Source organism: Vitis vinifera, chromosome 11, assembly GCF_030704535.1.
Source record: "Vitis vinifera cultivar Pinot Noir 40024 chromosome 11, ASM3070453v1".
NCBI classification, from domain to species: domain Eukaryota; kingdom Viridiplantae; phylum Streptophyta; class Magnoliopsida; order Vitales; family Vitaceae; genus Vitis; species Vitis vinifera.
This window is the reverse complement of record NC_081815.1, coordinates 17,678,653-17,691,422: the sequence shown is the minus strand read 5'-3', so window position 1 is coordinate 17,691,422 and position 12,770 is coordinate 17,678,653.

Genomic DNA, 12,770 nt, shown 5'->3' with positions numbered 1-12,770 from the left:
CAAGGTGAAGTCAGTGCGTGCAACTCTGAAGGTGGCACGTGAATGAGGTCCCCATGTATCTGACACTCGGGACATCTCTGAACAAACTGGCAGCAATCCGTCTCCATGGTCAACCAGAAGTAACCGGTCCTCATGATCTTACGGGCTAACATATGTCCTCCCATATGTGGTCCGCAGACTCCCGCATGAACCTCTCTCATCACTCGATCGGCGGAGGTGCGGTCCAAACATAATAGTAGCATCCCATCAGGCGATCGTCTATACAATGTCTCGCCACAGATGACGAATCGGGCAGCCAACTGTCTCAATGCTCTCTTATCTTTGGCCATGGCGGCCTCAGGATATACGCCAAGTCTCAAAAAGTGATATATGTCATGATACCATGGCAAACCATCATCTGGCTCTGCATCATCGATCAAGCAACAGTAAGCAGGAGCAGATCTCGACTCGATCAACAAAGGTCGAACAGTGGCGTCAACGGGAATATCGATCATGGAAGCTAAAGTAGCTAAAGCATCAGCAAACTGGTTCTGCGCTCTAGGCAGATGGGTATATCTCAAATCATCAAATCTCCCAACCAGTAGCTCCAAATATGCATGATAAGGCTTAAGCTTCACATCTCTAGTCTTCCACTCACCCTGAATCTATCTCAATACCAGATTGGAGTCACCAAACACCTCCATCTGTCTAATCCCGAGCTCAAGGGCTGTCTCTAATCCCAAGATACAAGCCTCATACTCAATAATGTTGTTCGTGGCAGGATGTCGATCCGAGAATGCCAAACGAACAGATCTGGGAATGTGATCACCATGAGGGAATATCAACAAAACACCTATCCCGTATCTAGAATGGTTAGTTGTACCATCAAAGTACATGCGCCAACCCGACAGACTAGTCACGGCAGCGACATCCTCGTCTGGGAAGTCATCATCAATGGCTCTGCCATCGGAAACTGGTAATGATGCCAGATGATCTGCGACAATACTCCCTCTAATGGACTTCTGAGTGACATAATGGATGTCAAACTCAGTAAGAAGTACCGGCCATCTCATAAGGCGACCAACCAGAGCGGGTCTATCAAACAAATATCTCAGAGGATCTAGACGGGATATCAAATGCACGGAATACTCGGTCATGTAATGTCTCAATCGGCGAGTGGCCCAAACCAATGCCAAGCAATAGCGCTCAATCATGACATATCTCATCTCATAGTCTAGCATCCTCTTACTCAGATAATAGATGGCTCGATCCTTGCCCGAATCATCGAGCTAAGCTAACATGCATCCTAATGCTACGTCTGAGACTGATAGGTATAGGAGTAGAGGACGGCCTGGTGTAGGAGGCGCTAGAACTGGAGGCGACAACAAGTACTCCCTGATCCTCTCAAATGCGCACTGACACTGATAATCCCAAACAGTAGGTTGACTCTTCCTCAAGAGTCGGAAAATGGGCTCACAAATGTCTGTCAATCTGGCAATGAATCTGTTGATGTACTGAAGTCTGCCCATGAAGCCTCTAACCTCTCTCTCTGTCTTCGGTGCAGGCATGTCAAGAATGGCTCTAATCTTGTCCGAATCTACCTCTATGCCTCGCTCACTGACCATGTATCCCAAGAGTTTCCTAGAAGTCACTCCAAAAGTGCACTTCTTGGGATTCAGTCTCAATCTGAACGTCTGATCCTCTCAAAGAACCTCTCAAGAGCTGCCAAGTGATCTGATCTATCTCGGGATTTCACTATCATGTCGTCTACATAAACCTCGACATCCCGATGCATCATGTCATGGAAGAGTGTGGTCGCCGCTCTCTGATATGTGGCTCCTGCGTTCTTCAATCCGAATGACATGACTCTATAGCAATAAGTACCCCACTCGGTAATGAAGGACGTCTTCTCCATGTCCTCTGGAGCCATCAAGATCTGACTGTACCCGGAAAATCCGTCCATAAAGGACAACATCGAATGACCTGCTGTACTGTCAACTAGCATGTCGATGTGTGGAAAAGGAAAATCATCCTTAGGACTGGCCTTGTTGAGATTTCGGAAATCAACACAGACTCTCACCTTGCCGTCCTTCTTGGGAACAGGGACGACATTGGCCAGCCACTCTGGGTACTCGACCACTGATAAGAATCCTACACTGAGCTGCTTCTGGATCTCCTCTTTCACCTGCAAACTCCAACGAGGGTACAATCGTCTCAACTTCTGCTTAACCGGTCTGGCATGGGGCAGAAGTGGCAAACGATGCTGGACGATAGATGGATCAAGGCCTGGCATATCCTCATAGGATCATGCGAAAACGTCTAAGTAGGATTTGAGTAGCTGGATGAGGCTATCCCTCTCACCTGCAAACAAATCCGATCCGATCCTCAACTCCCTAGGCTGATCTGCCGTGCCAAAGTCAACAATCTCGGTGTCCCCTACACCAGGTGAAACTCTCTGATCAACGGGGTCTGAATCGAAATCGGGAGATGAGTCATCATCTAAATCATGCTGTGCAATCTCATCATCAATGTCAAAAATCTGTGATGTGGGTGAAGATGGTGCAGATAAATCAATAACATGAGAGACAGGCAAATACTCAAAGGTGCTCAGATCCATAAATGAAAAGTCAGAAACATAGTCATGATGGGAGACAAATCCCGATAAAACATCAAAGGGAATAGGTGGGTCCACAAGGTCGGACGCTCCCTCAACTAGGCCAATAGGGCCATCAAACAAATCAACAGCAACTATAACATCCTCGACGACCTCTGGAGTGGGGGCAACCTGGATCTCCTCGGCGATCTCGAGGACGAACACCCCGAAGAGATCAAATGGTGAAGCGAGCTCCGGCGGGGCTATTTCCTCGGTCTGGCTCAAACTCATCGCGAGCATCTCATCAACGTACTCGTCACGCGACACGACTCCATCCACTACGTCTCCAATCTCGGAAAAAGTCCCATGATCATCGATCTCATCCGGGAAGCAAAGCGTCATAAGGCTCGTGCGATCTGGGGAGGGAGGAGCAATCAACACAGAAGCCGAAGGGCCAGGGGCTCTATCACTCAACTGTAACTACTGGACGAGGCGCTGAAGCTCGGCCTCCTGAGTGGTGCTGAGTCCTCTGATGATCCCATCAGATGGTGCATGTGGCTCTTATGCCCTCACAAAGTAATCGGCTAGGCTCATGGTGTATGGGCGGACAGGATAATAAAAGGGCGTATGAGTCAAGCGAGCCCTCACCCTCTCCCTGCGCAGCCGCGCCATATGACGATAGTCGGCCTCAGTGGGAATGAATCCGAGCCCGAATGGTACATCGCGGTCCGGAAAGGTCATGAACTCACTAGGCCCGTGCTGACGTCGCCCCAAACCCATACCGGGAAGATAAGACATGCTCCTCATAATATCGAGTACCACCGTGCTGCTGTGCTGGTCGAAGGACATGGCTACAAAGTCTCGACAAAAGTCCTCTAGCTCAAGAGTCTGTACCTCATCAAAAGTGAACCCGGTCAGCAGTAAGTCGTCATCGCTATGGTTGATCTGGAGCACGGGCTCAACGGAAATGAACATGTCTCCTGCCGACTATACGATGACTACCTGACCCTCATGGATGAACTTCACTTTCTGATGAAGTGAAGAAGGAATGGCTCCAGCTCGGTGAATCCACGGTCGGCCCTAAAGCAGGTTAAAGGATGTAGGAATCCTCAAAACCTAAAAGACAGTGATAAATGTGGTCGGACCTATCAGGAGCTCAATCTCCAGTGTACCCATGACCTCTCTACGGGTGCTGTCATAAGCTCGGACTGTCTGAGTGGATGGGCCGAAATCAGATGGTGCGTATCTAAGAGCGATGGCGGTGGCCAGAGGACATATGTTCAGGGCCGAGCCATTGTCCAGAAGGACAGATGGAACTCGGCGACCTGAACAGCCAACAGATATATAGAGAGGACGCGTGTGGCCAGAACCCTCTGGTGGCAAGTAGTCATCGGAAAAGACGATACAAGTGGCTCTGCCAGCCGTCATCATATGAATGAGTCCCTCAGGAGTGGTCGTGGTATCAACTCTGATCTGGCTCAGAGCTCGAGTCAGTGCATCCCGATGAGTACTGGAGGACGCTAAAAGGCTCCAGATAGAAATACGAGCCTGAGTGCTCTGCAACTGCCTCAAAATCTCGTCATCCTCTGCTCTGACCTCCTCCTGGTATGACGTACCCCCTAAGGGTCTAGCGGCAGCGGCTGGAGGTGGTTGTCTCATCACTCTACCTCCTCGGAGAACATACTGAATGTCCAGAGTCTGAGAATCATCAATGTACGGAGCCTGAACCCCCTCAACATCCGGGATCAAGATGAAAGGCGTCCGGACACTGTAATGTGGCAAAATCAATGGCTCAACGGTGGCAGCCTGCACGGACGCCGCCTCGGGGACTAATCGGAATGGAGCAGGCATCCGAGGACCCAGAGTCACCCCACTCATCTCATAAATCACATCTGGCATGATGGGCTCTGGGTTTGAATCATCATCACTCAGCATGTGGATGTGGTCATCGATCACATCAAACTCTAAGAAATGAATGTCATCGGCTGGTGAAGGGACTGCATGTGTGGTGTGAGCAGGTAACGGGTTCGTGGTCACACTCGGCTGACCCAAGTGTACCAAACCCTGGTCGATCAAATCTTGAACGGCATGCCTCAAAGCAGTGCATCGATCGATCTCGTGTCCAGGCCCTTGATGGTATGCACAGTGTAGATCCATCATGAACTGAGGTGGAATCGGCTGAGGCGGTGGTCGAAGGGTGAGAGTAGTCAATAACCCAGCCTCTGTAAGCTTCCGAAGAGACTGGCTCAACGGCATGCCTATCTGTGAGAACTGCCTCTGCGCCCTCAAAGCAAAGGGAGCAGAAGTCTGTTGAGCTCTGGGTCGGGGATAAGGCGCTACGGGTCTCGCAGTGAACTGAGCAGCATAGCATGGCTGCCCTGTAGCCATGTAGGAAACCGGAGGTCTCTCAATGCCCTGGGAGGCATAATAAGGCAAAGCCAAAGTCTGCAGAGTATGTGTCTAATCATAAGCTGGACAAGGTGCCCGTGGCCTATACTGATGAGATGCATAGGACGAATGAGGCTCGGGAAACTGTGGGATCGGCTGATGGCGCCTAGGAGGCCTCTGACTGGATGAACTGATAGCACTAACGTCTGTCGACCTCTGTCCTACGAATGGTTTCTTCCCCTTAACATCACTAGGGGAAGAATCTATCCATAATCCTCTCGAGATGCCGTCCTCGACATCGTACAAAGCCATAACCAATGACCCAAAATCTGCGAACAGTACCCCGACCACATGCCTAGCGATCCTGGGCTGTAAACTCCTCAAGACCATCTGTATCTGATCTCGCTCTGAAGGTCTGTCAATAATCTTTGCAATCTTCCCGCGCCAGCGAGAGATGAACAAAGAAACTGACTCGTCCGATCTCTGCCTAAGAGCCTCTAGCTCTCTCCTCGATACGTCAGCGACAGTATTAAATGCATACTGTCTCAAGAACTCTTAGGCCAGATCATCCCAAGTCCGACGACGTGATACATCCAAAGAAGAAAACCAACGCTGTGCAGCGCCACCCAAAGACATGGGGAAAAGCATAATCATCTAAGCCCCGTCCAATCCATGAGCCCTCATGATCGTACTGTAAAGCCTCAAATGGATGCGGGGGCACCCAATCCCCATGTATCGCTCGATCTCTGGCATCCTGAACTTGGCCGGTAAATTGGCTACTGGTGCTCCATCAAAATCCTCCCAAGTAATGGCTCTGTCCAAAGTCCTCAACTGCCTCAACCCCTACTCAAGCCTATCCATGCGAGCATGCGGGTCCTCTAAGGTCGGGGTAGGCACGGTGACGGGAGGCGGAGCAACCTCGGTCTGGCTATGTAGGGTGAACGACATGGCCTGTGGTGCTGACTGACTGGGTGGAGGGGGTGGTGGCACTGTATGGTCATACTGGGCACCATCCGAGGGCGGGACCTGCTGGGCCTGCTGCCCATCTATCCTCCGGCCAAGACTAGCTATAGCCTCCTGAATCGAAGCCATGGCCTCAGCGAATTGATCGACGGTAACTATCTGTGAATCCATATCCCTCTGATCTGATCTCTGGTCTAACTGGTCCGATCCCCTGATCAATCTACCCCCAACTATAATCCAAGAAGTCAAACCCAGACTGAACGTATCGGTACTCCTGCAATAGTGGAAATACTAGATAAGGTGCGGGGTAAGGGAAACTTCACAAAGAATGTCTATCAAATGTGTCGAAAGGTAGCCCGGAAGCAACCAAACTGATATCCAATCCTGAGCAGATATATAAGAGACTACTGCGAAGGTAACCAAACCTGTCACTACTGAACCGACTCTGAAGGCCTACGGATGCACCCGCGTGTAGGGAGGGAGTCCTAATCGGAGGATCTACGACTCAACCTACAAGGTGAAGGTGGCTTTAAATGGATATGGGTGGACTTTAAAAGATCCCTAGCAGAAGCGATCATACCCTCCGGCGGTACGCAACCATCTGCACGCCTCAAAAAGAGACGGGGTGCTTCCATGCAAGGTGGTCATCACCTCCACACATGCACTACCTCGACATCCCAGGGGGTTTCCTATGGTGAAACCTCTCAAACTCTCAATGCTCAATGGTCAACTAAAGTGCACAGTGAATGGTGTGGGTGCATCCGAAAAAACCTAAGAATCTAGAGCAGAAGAGGAAACACACTGGTCGCACAACTATCCATGAAACCTAGCTTGGGGCTATACAGGTCCTCAATGATCGGACTCCAATCGACATCAAAGTGTCGCCCTCCTCCAGAATGCTCCCGTACATCGATATAGACCGTCGCTAGACCCTACTCCTAATCTCTGGCTCGGTCAGGGAGCAAGCACACAGAAGGTCTCACACTTGCAATAGTGAGAACCGAGATGAAAGGAATGACCGAAACCAAGAGAGTTGGAGGTAGGGGGATAGAAGTGAGACCCACATAGACAGACGACATGCAATCATGCAGAGGGAGGGCAGTCATGCATCATACAGTCAGACAGAGCAGGATATATCACTCATGTACACACAAGATAAGCGAGAATACGACAATCAAGACGAATAGTGATATAAACATCATACTCAAAGATGATCAAAATAGTATACAAGTCAGAGAATCAACATGTCAAGCTGAGTGATATACAATGGTGAGTGTATGCATGTGAAGTGATCAGAACAATCATGCCAAAATCAGAATCAATACGCTAAGCAATGCAATAAGATCAATCATCAATAATCCAGCATGTCAAAATCTCAAATGAATACGACATCTAAGCATGCATCAAGAAATCCTCAATGTACAATCAAGAGATGAGCATCCCCTGATCGTCCAATCAAATGCCACGTTTGCTTCACTCTAAGTTCAAGCTTGACCCTCTAAAAAAAAAATCCCCAGTGGAGTCGCCATTTTGTGGACCCCGCATTTCGGCTCATGCGTTTCCCACTCGATGGCGAGCTCGATTTTAATTTGAAAAATGATTTTTATTGATTAAGAAAAATGACTTGGAGTCGCCACTTATTTTTGTTTTATTTATGTAAAAAAAAAAAGGGTAAACAAAATAAGAAAGAAAACCCTAAGTGCGACTCTTGGTTTTGGAAAAGGTGATCTACGAAAAACCGGATCGGGCTCGGGGGTCAGGTTACTTATCGGAAAGGTACGGTGAAGACCGTAGCACCCCTCTAAGTCCCTAAAGTCGGGTCTCTACTAATAAAATGAAGCTGATGTGGCAATTGATGAGTGAATCAATGAATACTCGAGTTGATTATGTACATATGGGAATCAGAACATGCATAGAGAATGACCAGAATAGGAATTGATGCATACCTGAGCCACGAACGAGCGATGCGCTATCATAAAAACAGAGTCAGTGCACAATATAGAGCACGAAATATATCACATGCATTACCAAACAGAAATTAAAATTGTTCGAAGGAAAACTGGATTTTTGAAATTCATTTTGAAAATCGGAGTCTTAGAGATTACTTGAAAATTCGATTTTTAGAAATTAAATATAAGAATGAGAATTTTAGAAATTAAATATAAGAATGAGAATTTTAGAAATTAAATTTGAAAGGAATTGGAATTTCAGAGAACTAAATTTGAGAATCGGAATTTTGAAGAATTATTTAAAGACGGAATTTTAACAAATATAATAATGATGAAATAATAGAGATTCGATAAATAATTGCAAAAAATAGAATTTTAGAGATTGGAGATTGAATTTAGAAATTGAAATTTTGAGAAATTATTTGGAGATGAGATTTTAAATATATGAATAAGTGAATAAATAAATGAACGGGATAATAATAATAACGAAAATAATCATTAAACAGCTAAATGTGAATAGTGGAATTTTTGAAATTGAAAATTTGAAGAGTTATTTAGAAATGATATTTTAAATAAATGAATAAGTGAATAGGTAAACAAATGGAATAATAATAATAATGATTAGGTAAATAATTGTGAAAATTGGGAAGTGAACTTGGGAATTGAAAAATTGAAGAATTATTTAAGGACGAAACGCCGAAAAATCGAATTTCGAAAAGTGAAAACCCGAAAAATTAGTTTAAGGATGGGATGAAAATTAAATTTGGAAAACGGAATTGTTTTAAAAAATATTGTTTTTTTTTTTAAAAAAAAAAACGGAATTTGGAAAATAGATAAATAAATAAAATAATAGTAATGTTGGAAATAATAAAGATTAAATAAATGAATGAAAACAATGGAATCTTGGAAATTATAAATTGAATTAGGAAATAGGAATTATGGAGAATTGAACTTTAATATTAAAACATAAAGGAATAAATAAATAGATAAATAAAGTGGTGAGTGGTGGAATAAATAAATAGATAGATAAAATGGTGAGTGGTGTTGGCAGCTTGCATGCCAAAATGGCCATGCAACGTGTTACCCAGCGAACATTCATCACTCTGGGACTTATGGTAGTTTCCCAGCAAAGCGAGCAAACAATCATCACTTGATCAATCATCAAAGACCTCCGATATTTACATAACATCATGGACATAAGCTAAATCATTCAAACTCATCACCGCCTTAGATGGGTTGGGACTCAAACGCTTCATTATCGGAGGTCTCAATGACGGCATCCGAAGTGGGTTTGTTCAGGCTGGGTGTGAGCATTTTCTCTGACCTCATCACAACTTCTATAAGCTCAACATGCGGCTGGTTTGGTTTATTCACTTTAGCAGCTAAGTAGCGTGCCAAAAAGTCTCACAATGTCCACATCAGCGTCATCAACCGAAGCTTTCATGGATTCTTCATGAGGGGTACGTGGTGTGGGAATACGGGTATGTGACTAAGAAGGGGGATGACACACATGGGAGGTGAGATATGGGTGTAAGGAGGAGTGAGTGAGGACGTGGGCATGGTGGATACGTGATAGGCAGGGGCGTAATGGAAATATGGGTAAAGGCGTGAAAGATTTAATGGGTATGAGGTATGGTTTAGTGAGAGAAATGATGGTGAGAGGGTGTAGAAAGTGGCTGACATGGGTATGAGGTGAGCAATGGCATTGACGTAATGAACCTCCCATTATGGCCATACATTGAAATCCAACCTCGTGCATACATCTTGAACACGGTCAGAATACCTTCTGTCACAGAACCATGAACTCCTCCAATCTCCTTGCCCAATCAGTCTTGTCTTCATATCCCCAGCTAATGACATGGTTTGTCTCTCTTAAAAGGGTTTCAAGTTTAGTTGACGGAAGAATGCCACCTCTATGGATAGATTTGAGTCACCAGTACAAAACAAGCTAGATGTCTCATTTACAGATGAAATGAGTGGAGCGTAGCCATGGCCTTTCTAGTACCCACAGACAGGGAGCATATCTCCTGGGTCCTCTTACTCCTTCAAGCTGAGATGGAAAGTCTGATCCCCTCTATGGCCGAGCACCAATGACAAAGGGAGAACAACAAAAACAGAGCACAAGCAATAGACACAAAATGACCCTTCACACGCATCATTTCATATAACGATCCATGGGCTCACATGCAGGAGGTGTGTCAAAATGTATTTCAAACAGATTTCTAAGAGAAAACCAAATGGGCATGACTAACAACTCACAAAAAAAAGAAAAAAAAAACGCAGAACAGAGTCTAAAGGATAAGTCAGAAAATCAGATGCAGAATATGAGTGAGCAAAATTAGATACTAAAAAAAAGTAAGCATCTTAGCTACTCGCCTCTAAGAACTGAGATAGCATCTCATGCTAGCTAGAAAGCATAATAGAATGTGATGAACACAAAAAAGATCCTCAGCTAGCAGGAAGAATGCCTGTATCGCCCTCCTGCAAGGTGTTTCCCAGCGTGTTTTTCTCCTCCCTCCTTTTTTCCTTCTTTTTCCTTTTTTTTTTCTCTCCCCCGGCTCTCCTTTTTCCTTCTCCCCCCTGTTCCTATCTTCTTTGGCAAGCCACTACTTGCCCTACTGTTCCTCGCATCAGCAGCATGGCCCTCCAATCAGCAGCATGGCCCCTGCCATCTTGACTTGCTGCACATCCCATCTCTCGTAGCTGCTTTCATGCCGAAAGGGGTCCCCCCACTTGCCTAGGGTGCTGCCTAGGGTGCTGCCAGCTGCTGGTGATGAGGAGGCCCCCTTCCAATGTCATAAAAAAAAACTAAAGGTCCCCGGCTCTAGAAAGAGGGGTCTACACCATGTATTTTTTTTTTTTTTATGTGGGTTTGTTAATTGATGTGAATTTTGGGGTCCATAATGTGGATGAGATTTGTTGGATTATTTGAATATTTGTTATGGGCTTGGCCAATTTGAATTGTTTAATTTGGACATGAGACAATTGTGGTGTATATTAAACTAGGCTTATATTATGAAATATTAAATTTAGGTCTAGTAGAATTTATTTTAATTTATCTCATTTTAGGTTTGGTTGATTGTGTTTGTATTTTTGGTTATTAATTTGGATGTTCTAGGTTAAGACTTATAATAATTTGGACTCATTTTAATTAACGAAATTTATGGGATTAATTTGAAATTGGAATTTGGGTTTGAATATTTGTTTGAGATTTTATACATCTCTAGATATTTACATCTATGCTATTCTTGTTTTTGCATGAACCCACTCTACAATCTTGTTGGCTGAGTACGAATTGATGACACATGAAACTTATTGTAAGTTTATTTGGGTACATATTTTATTTTCCACTTTTATTTGGTTTTCTTTTTATTAGTTTTTGTAAATATTTGTTTGCAGAATTGAACATCGAAAAAACTAGAATTTTTTTTTTTAAATGAGAGGACGAAGTCAGTAAATGTGTTTTAATAAAACAACAATGTTAAAATATTATTTTTAATAAAAGAAAGTTTTTTTTATTATTTATAAAAATTCAGAAAATGCACTTAGAAAAATTCAAAAAAATTGTTTTTAATGACATTGTTAAAAAATTTCTTTGTTTAATAAAAACTGTCCAAAAATTGTTTTGTAAATAAAGTTGTTCCAAAAATTAAATTTTAGTAAAATTGTTTAAAAATATTTTTTTTCAAATGAATTCTTTTTCCTTAATTAAAATGGGATTAAAAGTGTTTTTCAGAAATAGAGAATTTAAATATTTGTTTTTCTTTTTAATTAAAATTTCTTTTGCAAATAAAGTTATGTCATTTTAAATAATTTATAAAAATCACCCTTTTAAATGAAAATGAAAATGAATATTTTTGTAAATAAAATTGTAAAAATTCATTATTTTATAGTAAAAGCAAGTAAAAATAATTTTTGTCCTCAAATTGAAATTTTGTAATAAATTCTTTTGATACAATAAACTATAATTAAAATTAATTAAAAATGTATATATTTTCAAATTATTTAATCTTTATATTAAAAAGGTAAATAAGTTAAATAAGTTTGCAGTAGCATATAAAAATAATTTATTTGTTGTTTTATTTTTATTTTTTATTTTTTCTTTTCTTTCACTTTTTTTCTTCATTTTATTTCCATCATATTTTCTCTCAAATTTTTGAGGAGCCAAACATAACCTCATAGATTGATCACATGTAATTCAACTTGATCCTTGAATTAATGTGCATAACTCATCAAATTTTAATAACTTGGTTGTGCTTTGTTGAAACTTTCGTTTGAACCCAATTTAATTGAAGATAGAATCTAAACTAAATCTATTTTATAACTTATATTTGATGTGCATAACAAAGCATTAGAAAACTGATTCCAATTAATGAAGAAAATCAATGTTTTAAAAATTGGATCGGATTGGTCGGTCACGGTTCCAGTCTAGTATGATCAATTGGACCGGATTTGAATTGAACCAGGGTTGGACCGCTTGAATCGGTGGTCCAACCAGTGAACCAGACAAACCTGTCGGTTCCCTCCGAACCTGTCAGTTCCCTTCGAATCGGCCGGTTCAATTGAATTGATTTTTTTTTTTAAATAGAATCAAAACAACATCATTTAGATGCTTATGGCATCAAAACAACGTCGTTTTGGAGTGTATATAACTACAAGCCTGCAACTCCAAACCCTTCCTCCTCCCCTCGCAATAGTTGTCGACCTGCCATTTTGCCCGCCACCGACGCGTAGTGGCCAGTGACACCCAAACAGCTCTTGTCGGCATTGGAAACCTCCTTGCCCCCCCCCCCCCCCCTCCCCCACCCTCGTGGCTGGTACCCCCCTCCCGACTGGGCAAGCTTTCTTTCATTCTTTCATTTAAATTGTTATGTTATTTGTTGCTGGACATCATTAAT